Source organism: Athene cunicularia (assembly GCF_003259725.1).
Source record: "Athene cunicularia isolate RWA chromosome 21 unlocalized genomic scaffold, athCun1 chr21_part1, whole genome shotgun sequence".
In the NCBI taxonomy this organism is placed as follows: Eukaryota; Metazoa; Chordata; class Aves; order Strigiformes; family Strigidae; genus Athene; species Athene cunicularia.
The window spans coordinates 7,814,923-7,826,613 of NW_020799127.1; the positions used below are offsets into that span (position 1 = coordinate 7,814,923).

The window sequence follows — 11,691 nt, forward strand, 5'->3', positions numbered from 1 at the left end:
GCACATGGCTGGCCGGGCAGTGCTTGCTGGTCGCTTAGGCTGGCTCTGGGGCCCAGGGACTACCGTCCGCCATGCATCCCATGCTGCCGGCGGGCCGGGCCAGCTGCCCAGGGGCGTGCAAGGCCCCTCTGGCAGGGAAAAGGGGCTGTCACGGGGAGAGGCCGGCGAGGGGAAGCCATGCCCGCTCTCCGGCTGCGCAGGGCAGCGCTGGGAGATGCCGCGGTGGGGATGGCAGGCGGGGGGGCATGGCAGGGTGGGCATGGCAGGGGGGCATGGCAGGGGGGGCATGGCAGGCCTGAACGGTGCCGACCGACCCCCCTGTGCAGACGCACGCACGCTCTCGGCGTCTCCACTCAGCTGTTGGCAGCCGAAAGCCAGAGAAACCCGGAGTGATTGATTTTTACACAAACACGCGCACACACACTGTATTGTTTGTTCTGCCTGCCTTTGGGTTTGATTCACTCCAAGTGTGTTATGACACTCTCCCTTATCAAATAATTGTGGAATCGCAGTTGGGGCGGGAGCAAAGAGTGCTGCTGGGGAAGGGGAGAAGTGTGGGCATCGTAAAATGCTTGTGTTTATTTTAGGTGGTATGTGCAACAAAATAAACATGTTGAAGTAAAGAAAAAGAAAACAGACCAGACAAAAAAAAAAGAGCAGGCTAGAAACCCACCATGCTCCTCGACGAGACTATTTCAGCGGTGGTTGCTGTGGAAGGTCAGAGTAGGTGATCACAGAATTTCTTTGGCTGTAACATGTATGTGACACTTGCTTGACCTTGCTGTGCTTTTGGCAGGTGGTTCCCTATTACTGCGTGCCACAGAGTTATTAAAAAATCCATTAACGGTTGTGTTCGTGCTCGCCAGAAGCCCACCTTCCCCAAATTTTTTTTTTTTTTTTACACAGTTTTTCTTGAATATTGTTCTCCTCCTTGCTACACATCGTTTTACCTTATTGGGAAGATATTTAATGTTTCTTGATGTAGTGAATACATAATTTTGGTCTGGAGTTGTGAGAGTGAGGGAAGAGAATTAACCTTTACGAGTCGGGGGAGTTCTGCTGTACCCGGTATGGTTTTCATTGTTTTACTTGCAAAATTTTGTTTGACCCAAGCATGATTGTGTTCAGTTCCTGACAATTTTATTTGGGAAATGTTAGTTCCAAACATAACCACCCAGCCTCTAAAAGGCTACCATTGTTTATTGTTTTCCTTTTAATAATCTTATTTTTTCCTGTCTTCTAGACGGCTAGAAAGAGAACAAAAATCCCCCCACCCCCCCTTACCTCAGTGAATGAAAAACATCTATAAAAATTTTCTTACAGTGGGAGTGCAATTGTGCTATGGAATCCTCTTCCAGTGATCTAAGTTCTGGTGAGAGTCTGATTAGTTTTTAATGCTCTGAAATGAGTAAATTGCGATTTGGGTTACAGTAAATCTCTGCTTCCAGGAAAATTATTCTGTAGGGAAATATTTATTACTTCACTTCGAGTTCATGTGAGAGAGATCAAATATGTATTATGTTTCATGACATAGAATTCATTGAAATATTATGGAATATCATCAGACTGAAGTTAATCAGCTAACCCTTAGCTCATTGACAGTACATCTCAAATTCACTCCCTTAACACTTTTCCTGTGCTGAATGCAGCATTTAGGGTTTTTTTTTTGTTTGTTTTTTTTTTTTTTTTTATTTAAGTTGGGGCGTTTTGTTTTGTTTTGCTTCCCCTTAGAGGTACAAGTCACTAAAATAGAAAGAGGAGGGAAATGCCCGCCTGTACTGTAGCTTGTTCCTATCGCTAGGCTGTGTGATGCAATTGCCAGGGAAATTTCGAAGCTGACATTCCAAGGCCTTGATCTAGACATCAGCTCTATGTAGGCAGAGCTCTATGCTCATGATTTAATTGGGATTGCTTATGTCTTCAGGGATCTGTCCAGATGGGCACCAGTCTGCTAGCGGAGAAGAGCCTATGTTGCATACAAGCATTTCCCTCATCTTTCTACTTTAATGACATATTTCTCCAAGAAAAAAATGCTGAATCTTTTCCAATAACTGCAAAAGTGTATTTGAAATAAAAATCCCATTCCTCTGGAGACTTTCCTCACTGATAAATGGACGATTATGCTGTTGAGCCAAAGAAGATATTCATATCTTCCAGAAATTGAAAGAACATATTAATAACTGATCCTATGTCTTAAATAAATTCCATGTTAAGTTGGATAAAACATATTTTTAAGAAAAGGAAACGGCAAGCCCACATTTGATACGCATCACTGGTTAAATAAGTGTGTAAAGTTATGCTTGTGTTTAAATGCTTGTAGGATGAAAAATAAATTGATTTAAGCCTACTCTGCTACAAGCCTGTGGAACGTTTGACTTTCTCAAAGCCTTTACCCTGAAGCTAACTAGAAATTTTGATAAAGCCTTTCCTAAAGGATGTTTCTAGTCATGGGGATAGGATTGATTGTGAGAGGGAGAAGCAAACGCCCAGCCCATGATACCACTCAATCCAGAACGTGCACCTTTTCCTCCCGTGACTGTTTAGCACGGAGTTATTCTGGGTGGTCTCACTCATTTTAATAGAATGTAAAAAGGTTCAAAATATAAAACGTGTATCTGGAGGAAAGAAAACTTGAAAATATTAGCAGGATGGGTTCTATTTTTTCTTGATTCGACTTCATTCTGCACAGCTTATTTAGGGAGTGGATGCTTTTGATCTCGGTATAAGCTTCAACATACAGAATTCAGTTGGTGTTGCATTGCCTCTCTGAGGTAGCGCTGTGCTACCGGCCCCCTTTTACAGAGGGGCAACAGAATTCTGCTGTGAAACTTCTAAAGGAAGCCATGGCAGCTTCTCATTTTCTTTAAAATGTTACGCGGGGCGCTGCAGTGGTTCAGGAGCTGGCGCACACACCTTCGGCACCCATGGGGCAGGGGCAGGGCTGCCGGTAACCCCGCCACCCTCCGTGCTCACCCAGAGTCTGTAACATTACTAGACAGTGTGTCTTTTTAACTGAGTTGGTGATTTTTAGGCAGATAATTTGATAGAACCAGCAGCTAATGGGGCCGTCTGCTCGCTGGAGAGGCGATGGGGAGCAGTTGCTGTTAACACTTGATCAGGTTCAGCAGCACTTGGGCCAGTTGATCTTACTGGTGACTTAACAAAGGTCACAAGAGAAGTCTGTGGCAGAGCAGGGAACCGGTGTGCTGAGGTCGTATCTTAACTGTTTCACGATCTGTCGCCACATCCCGGTTCTTAGTGTCTTGAACTATTCCTTCCTCATCATTTAACATCTGTTTAAAACTGATCACTATTATATTTACATTCAAAACAAAACAACCCCCAAACCAGCCGTTTGAAAACAGGTTTTCAACTATTTAAACCCCAAATCGGTAAAAATAGATGTAACTTCGAGAAAAATCAAACGTAGATTAAACTGATAGCATGAAAAGTGGGTAAAAGAAATGCTTTTAAAAAATACAGCCAATCCCTTCAGTGATGGAAAGAAAAACACGATAGCGCTTAATTTGTAGGGAACCCAAAAGTCTGCTGACCATAAGCTGTATGTGAAGCTCACCAGATTTGTTCTTTATCCAAGCCAGGCAAAATGCAAGGGAGAAAACCTAGCCAAAGAGTGAAAGTAAGAATCTGTTCGGGGAAAATCTTTCTGATCTTAACATTCATTTATGTTTTGTGATCCAAGGTGCTTAAACCAATCGGAAAGTATTGTTTTATAGGAACCGATTTTAGTGTGGAGAGCTGCCGGTGGCATCATGATGATGATGGCACATCTCTGTAAACAATTTAATTTGCAACTAAGTCTTTCTGGCCCTTGTGTGCATAAGCACATTTTTTTTTTTTTTCTTCTATTTCACCGTGTTCAGTGATGATGATGGAATTGGTCATGTGAATACATTTCACCATGTTTTTAAGTAACACCAGTTCACTGATTTGAGCTTAGCAATTAATGTCCCTGACATATTGCTTAGCCCGTGGAACAGCAAATGCCATTTTCAGTCTGCACCTTTCCCCTGGTACTTTCCCTACCTAAATGATAGCTCATTGCTTGCCTGGAGGAAGGGGTGGGATGAGCAGCAGTGGATCAGTGTACATCAGCTTTGCTGCTCAGGTTACTCTGACACCGGCTAGCTCGGTAACGAATCTGCATCCTCGTCTTGAGGATGTAAAAGATGCTGTATGGTGAAGTCAGGAAGGTGGTATCTGGCAAAAACCTGCTTGGTGATCACAGGAAAAATGATGAGAGAGAGAAAATATGTATGTGTAAATACGCGCAAACTCTCCCCAAGGGGTAACCCCGCTTTAGATATCCCTACGAAATGCTGTTTCTGTACTGTTTAGCTGCTTTAATCTTTTACCGGACATTTGACAGACATATTCACAGCCTCAGATGCTAGTAAACTACAAACACGTTCACTCATAACCTTTAGCAAAACTCCTTTTCATATTTCCACCAAGCTATGTTTAATACCGAGGGGAAGCGCACGAGACTCCTACCATCCATACCGTAGCAAGCTCTAGCCTAGCGCTCTGCTTCCCTCCGGGCCCTGGTCTGTTTATGCCCTTTCAGGGACCTCAGAGTGTATGTACGCTTCCAGAGCTTTAGACATAAACCTCTCATGCTTTTAAACCCATGCCTGAAGTGCAGCACCTCTTCTAGATCTGAACCGATAAGATGTTTATGTGAGTACGGAACGGGGCCAGAGCCGTGTAGGGGCGGAGGTGGACGCGGCGTGCGGGTGTGAAGCTCTTGTCTTCGGGACGGCAGCAGCTGGCGACACTCCTGTCCCACGCACTGTGGACACAGTCAGATGAAGGAGTTCTACAGGCAAAAGGCAGCACTGCCTAAATTCTTCGTGTTCTTTGTAAGGATGAAATGAGATGGAGATGTTCTAATATCTGAGCTCCCCCGGTAATTGTGTCACTTAGCAGTCCGGAGTCACCTCAGTGGTGCTCAAGGGTAGAGGTTTAAAAATTGTGACTCTGTTTATAAAGCTTGTAACGGACTATGATAAGCCAAACCTCAGTTCCAACCTCCTAGAATTTAATTCAGGTGAACTATCCAGATGAAAAATGAGAAAGCTTAGAAATGGAAGAGGAAGAAAGCCCTCTCAGGAATGACCTCTCTGGTGACAGTGGAAGAGCTGCCCTAAAGAACAGGGATGAAAACTAAGTCCTTTGGAGAAAAGGCCGCTCAAGACTTGTATTTCACCCACATGGCTTTCTTCCTGATCTAAAATTTAAAAGCCCACACGCTTTATTGGAGGGTGGATTCATGAGAGATGTACAAGGTTTGAACCAGTTTTGCAAAGATTAAGGTGGGTCATAGCTTTTCATTTTCTCTTTCTTTCCTCTCAACAATATTGATTTTTTTTTTTTTTTTTTTTTCCTGGAGCTAAACCTTGAATGTGCAAGCAATGTGACAGGAGAGCACTGTCCTGAGATTTCCAGCCTGCTTTATGCAGCTTGGTGACGCTGGGATTGCTGGAGACAAGCACTAGACCTGTCTGATGCTTTCATGAAGTGCAGACCAATTCAAACACCTTGAGGTTCAAGTAGCACTCGTTAACACTCACTGGAAAATTCTACAGCTTAGCCAAGAGCTCTCAGCGTATTTTTGCTTCGTGGACTTCCTTTTCACACAACTCCCCTTCCTGCAGCTGAAGTGCTGGCTTGTTCTGCTCTCAGGTTGTGTGTGCTGGGCGCGCTGTCTGCCCTCTCCCAGGAACTGGACCCGGTTTAAAAGCTTGCCAGTTGGACATCCCGCTGATTTTTAAAAGGTAGCTCTGGCCTCAGTAGGTCAGCTCCAGTGAAGAAGTTTAGGAGCTGAGTTTCTGCTTGTAGGTCTGCTGCTGCTGCTCTGTAGGAGATTTACAGCCTTGGTCAGGATTCTTTTCATTTTCCTTTAAGACTTTTAATAGTAAAGCGAGTTTAGAAGGAATTCAGTTGGTGGAGAACTATATGGGAAAACAATAAGATTGTTCATTCATGTTCTGAAGGATCCCAGATAAAAATAAAGATCTTTGATTTGTTGGATCTGTTTGAGTTATTAGTTACAAGGCTCTGGTAACGTCGGATTTGAGGAACTAGTTCCATAGCTCTTTAAAGGTGCCTTTCAGAAGGTACTTGCTTTCAGTGAGATTTAGATTCTGAGGTGGGTTGGGAACCCCTTTTTTTTTTTTTTGGGGTGGGGTGTGTGTGTAATGAATGCTTTGTTTTCTTAGGTATTTGTGTTAATCTTGAGCCAGTGAACCAAACAGCTCGTTGTTGTCCCGGCTGTGAAGAATATGAGAAATCTTGATTGGAAACAAATAACCAAAACTGAAACTCCTGCACGCAGGTTGGTGTGAGAGGCAGGGGGGTGAACTGATGTGCCAGGTAGCGGTGCCTGTTCTCAAAGCTTAGTGCAAGCAAATCTTTCAGACGTTTGCCTTTCAGGCCACAAACTGGTTTACATTTTGTGGTGCTTTGATTTCATTATCATTTGCTTTAATGAGTATAAAATATTTAAAACTTTGTGAAAGCCTCAAAAGCTGAGAAAAGAAATCAAAATACCATCTGTCTTTTTTTTTTTTTCATTATCAGGAAACTGTTGACTAATAAAAGTGCTAAGTTGGATCCATGTTGTAAATAAAGTAAAATATAAGAATGCAAGCAGGCTTTTTCTTAGCGGTGCCACTGAGCAGAGTTGTCCTGAGACTGAAGACCAAGAGAAGAATCCCTTAGGTTGCACGGCAGTAGTCATTCAGGTTTTGTTTGTTTGTTGGTTTTGTGTTGGTTTTTTTGGGTTGGCTTTTTTTTTTTTTTTAATAATAGTTGCCCACACACTCTGTGCTCTCTGGGGGAGCAGAGACAAAAAGGGAATAAAATTCCAAACGGTGCAAGTTTAGGGACAGGAGGGAGGGAATTTAAATTGAGTTGGTGGAGTCATACCGTTTTAGGTAATCTTGACCTAATTAGTCTAATGGAACATAGTCCAGCACTAAGCATCTGTGCTCAGATTTTTCAAAAAGTAAAGATTAAATTTAAAGAGATTAGACAACTTTTTTTTTTTTTTTTTTTTTTTTTTTTTTTCCCTTTTGCAAGATATTAGCTGTTCAAAAATGACAAAAATGTTCTTAAGCCTCTCTGAAGGAAGGGTGACCAAACAGACTGCCTTTTGTTTAGTGATGGAGCTTGCCTGCAAGCCACTGAGAGGTGGTGTCCGGTCACTGTGTGCGGGACCCAGAAACATGACTTATCTATCGCCAGTAAAGCGAATCAGGCTGGGGTATTAGCAGGGGGATTAAAAGTCGAAGTTGCTAGCGCAGCAGTGAAAACACTGGCCACCCACAAGGTCTGTTGGAGAGACAAGTTTGTAAAAGCTTTCTCTAAATGAGGGGAAAAATTGGGGCAATGATCTTCCCGGTGCTAATGTAAATGAGCCTTGGATTCGTTATATTCACACTGACCTGGTGTTGAGGTATGGCTAACAGATGCCACTGACTTTAAATAGCACTTCGGCTTCTGCATGTTCATGTGACCTCTGAAAATGAACACAGGTCCCGGAACCTTACCCTTAGGTAGTTTTGAGACCTTCACGATCTGCGCTCGCAGACGGGGAGTGTTTTAAGGAGCTGTATCAGGAGGGAAGTGAAGGCGCTGTTTAGCGTGAGGTGCCGGCTGCCTGCTGCCTGGTGTGTAACCAGGCCTTGGTCAGACGGTCAGTTGTTAATTTTCTTAATGTTTCATTTACGGGGATAAAAGCTACTCATGAATATGCAATGCCGTGGGGATTTTCAAACGGCAGTCGTAGTTCTTTAGCGCATGCAGGTCATATACAGGGCATCGTCCGAAAACTTTTCCTCCCGTCCTTGGCTGGTGGTCTATGTGGAATGAGTTTGTGACTTGAAACTAGTTCTTGATAAACACAACCGTATATTACAGACCCATCAACTTGATGTGCAGTAATCTGCTTCCATATCCCTGGCCATGAGGGATAAATTGCATTGTCATTTTATCTTGCCTTTCATTTTCTGCCTTGCTTTTGGTGAGGGTATCGCAAGACCTTGTGTTCAGCGTCTAATGGACTTTCGGATAAGTGCAGCGCTTAATCAGGGTCAGTCTAGCCTGTTGTCTGGACGCACATGTACATCAGATGTCTGGTGGTAAACTCCTGATTTCTGAGAAACTACGAATGCCTCCAGTTAAAAAGGGCTTCTTCAAAATTGTAAGATTGAGCATGGAGGTATTTCGGGAATAAATTGACCAAGGGCAAGCTGAGTCCAGTGGACCAGGAATGAAACAGGATGTGTCAAACCTGATTTAAAGCGGTTGGACGGATTTTACCATTTAAACTGGTAGCAACAATCAAATTTTCTAATACTGTTCTGGAACAAATTCTCATCTTGTGTGTCTGTGTTAAGACATTAGAGCCTCAAATCATCTCAGCCAATGCCAATATGGATTTTTTTTTTCCAAAATACGGCATTTTTCATAGAGATATCTTGCGCCTTTTTTTTTTTTTTTTTTTTTTTTTAAATGGTTGGCACTAAACAGCATCACTGTCTGACAATCACTGGTAATTACAGGGGTTGTATTGCCTGATGAGAAACAGGTATTTCCATACTATCTGCAAATCCCTCAGCGGTGAAGCACACAACTGAAGCACAGCTATTTTGCTGTCAAACTTCAGCAGAAATGTCAAGATGGAAAACAGCTACCGAAATCTTCCTTTTACCTGTTGGTTAAAAATAAGCTGGATTTTCTTCTCCTCAAGATCAGAACCGTAGAGAAATATTTCTAAGCGTTTGACCTTTATGCGGTGCCCTTCACCGATCCGTCTGTTGATGATCTTCAGACCTATCCAGTCATAGATTTCAATGGATTTCATGCCTAGCTGTACTGTAATGTAAGGTTTTGGGATGTGTAAGCGTTGTCTAAAGGCTGTTGTACCTTATTTGTTTGACGTGTGCTTACTTTCTGGATAGTAGATCATTGTGGGCACCCACGTCTGCTGCATCTTGAATCTAGAAAAAAAAAATCTCTGGAGCAGCAGATAATGAAAATATGAGTGGGATTATTTCTCAGCCAGCTCTGTAACTCTCTAGGGAAGTATAGCACTTGCCTTCAGTTCCTGACAAGTATTGCAAGGAGTTCCTGACCTGCAGGAACGTGGTCTTGGGGTGTGCAGCTCCAGAGTCTCCTCCCCAGGAGCTCTGTCGTGTTCTCTGCTGGTCCCCGGGGCGTGCAGCAGTGCCAGCTCCTGTGCCTTGGCTTAGGTACATGGCATTCTAGTCTCAATTTGCACTCACCCGTCCCTGATTTTTTTTGTGTGATTTTTAAACGGACAGATTACTGCTGGGGATTTTGTGTAACTCTGGAGCAGAACTGTCCCAGACAATTCTACATGGAGTTGCATTAGCAGCGAAGATGCGCTCAAGCTGTAAATGCCATGGAAGTTTCCTTCTGTAAAGTGTGCAAGTCAAAACATCAGGCTTCCAGAGAGCTGCAAGCCTTAAAATTAGAGATTCAAACACAGAGGGACCAACGCTGCTATCCATGGGAGACAGGCGGAACAGTGAGGCAGGAGTGGCGCTCTCAAACAGAGCAGTTGGTGTTAGCTTTGTGTAGGTATTTTAGTCTCAGTTCTCTAAAGCACGTGGAAGAGTACCGCAAACCCAAATGGTTTCATCTGCCTTTTTTTGGTAGTTCATCAGCGATCTGATTGTCTACCTCCAACCTATTCCAGATGTGGCTCTGGCTGTGGTCTGCTTGAGCTCGGTACGTAATTGGGGATTTGTAAAGTGCTTGGGCGTTGCCATGGAGTTCTGGGAGGCTTTTCTTAAAGTAACTAAATAAAACTTTGATAGAGTTTTCCAAACTGACTTGTACTCCAGCTTTGCCAGGAGAATGCCGATGCTTGCAAGCTGCATGACTGTGCGAGCAAGATCTTGCAACAGGCTGCGTTGGATAGTCAATGAGAGGAGGGTACGTTACGCGGCATGTATTTCCAAGTAACTGTGAATTTTTATACTCAGTTGATGGTCTGGGAGAGTTGTATGCACGTAGCCATACCCCCAGCATACATCCAGCCTCTTGGGAATCGGAAAATGCAGCAGACCTGACTGCAAACTTCGTTCTCTCCCTTCGTTCCTTTCACACCTCCGTTTTGACTTTCATGACTTGAAACTTCAAATAGAGAGATTAAAATTCTAAAAATGATTGCATACATCAGAAAACATCAGGTGTACTTTATAACCATCCCTCAAATTCTCTCCTTAGGAAAATGTCGGTTGCTTTCTGCTCTACTGATTCTGATAGCCCGGGATGGGATGTCTGTCACTGACTCCTGAATATACATCTCTGGGAGCGGAGTCGAGACCCTGGGTATGCTGTGGGGCTGTGCTGTCTAGAGAAAGGAGAACTGGTTTGTCTGAGATAAACTCCCTGGTTTTGCTTGTTTTGAAGCATTGATTTGACCAGAGTACCTCCGTCAAGGTTATGACATGGTGAGAGCAATCTGGTTGAAAAAAGTTGGGATCAGTATTGGCCCCATTCACCTCCGCTGGTTTCCAATAGCTCATTATTGAGACAGATGATCTGGGAGGTTTTTGGATACAGCTTTGAACTTGTTTAGTCTTTACATTTCGTTGGTTTTGGAGAGCTTTAAGTAGCTTTTCTGCACAGCTTTGCATTTCCAGGTTCTGATGGGCCAGAAGCAAAACAAAAGTGTCTCAGTTAGTTCAAACACTAATTGTTATTTGTTAAAAACCTGGTGAGAAACCCTCTACTTAGCAGATTTTGTTGGACTCGGAAGGATTTTAGTTATCCCAGATTGTTTTTAAGACTCAGTCATCTAAGGCGGAAGGGTTGTGAGGCCCTTGACTCTGCACTGCGATCCCACAAGTAAAGCCTCTCCCTTGCACCTGTGCCTCTTGTGGCCCTTAAATATGTCTGTACAAAAGAATAACAAATGTTTGCAATATCTTTATGAAGTTCTGATTCTATTAGTAGGATTTTTTTTTTTGTTGTTAACAAACCCTTTGACTTTGAAGCCTCAGCTGAAATACTTCTTGACCTTTACAAGTGAATCGGCGAGACACTAACCATGTGAGGTGGGTCATATGGAACAGATTTAGATACAAACTCATATCATCCTACCGGAGGAATGCAAAGTCTCTCCCGATCCCTTCCACAAAGCTGCATCATGTGTGTGAGATAAATCCAAGCGACATAAGGGGTTGCCAGACAGCGCAAAGGACAATAACTTTGCTATCTCAAACCAAACAGACAGCACCGCTTTGAGCTTTCACTCTTAAAGGTGTAGTAGCCTACTCCCTTGACCACTGTGAATTACTGACTGAGGGTGTCGGGGAGTGGAACGAAGAAGCAGGATTTATAGCTGTTTCAAACCTGTGCTGGTCTGGCAAAATGTCTAAGGGACCGCATGAGCATGAAGGTGCCTTTGGAAAGCTGCTTCTAGGCTTCAGAAAAAAACTCTTTATTGCTTCCAACTTCTTAAAATCTTAGAGTTCAACTTTTTACTGAAGCCCAGAGCATCCCGAGAGAAGGTTCTGTCCGTTCTTGTTTTACGCACACCAAATCATTTCTTCCCGCAACAAATCTATAAGGGTAACAAGGGCTTTCCTGAGAGCTTGGAGGTGAATTTTCTGCCCCCCCCCCCCCCCCCCC

General features: G+C 43.5%; 1 protein-coding gene across 1 annotated transcript in view; it reads left to right on the plus strand.

Moving 5' to 3' along the window:
- PRDM16 (PR/SET domain 16) overlaps window positions 1-11,691 on the plus strand; it is a 257,410-nt gene that overhangs the window by 826 nt on the left and 244,893 nt on the right. The gene's annotated exons all lie outside the window — the stretch shown is intronic.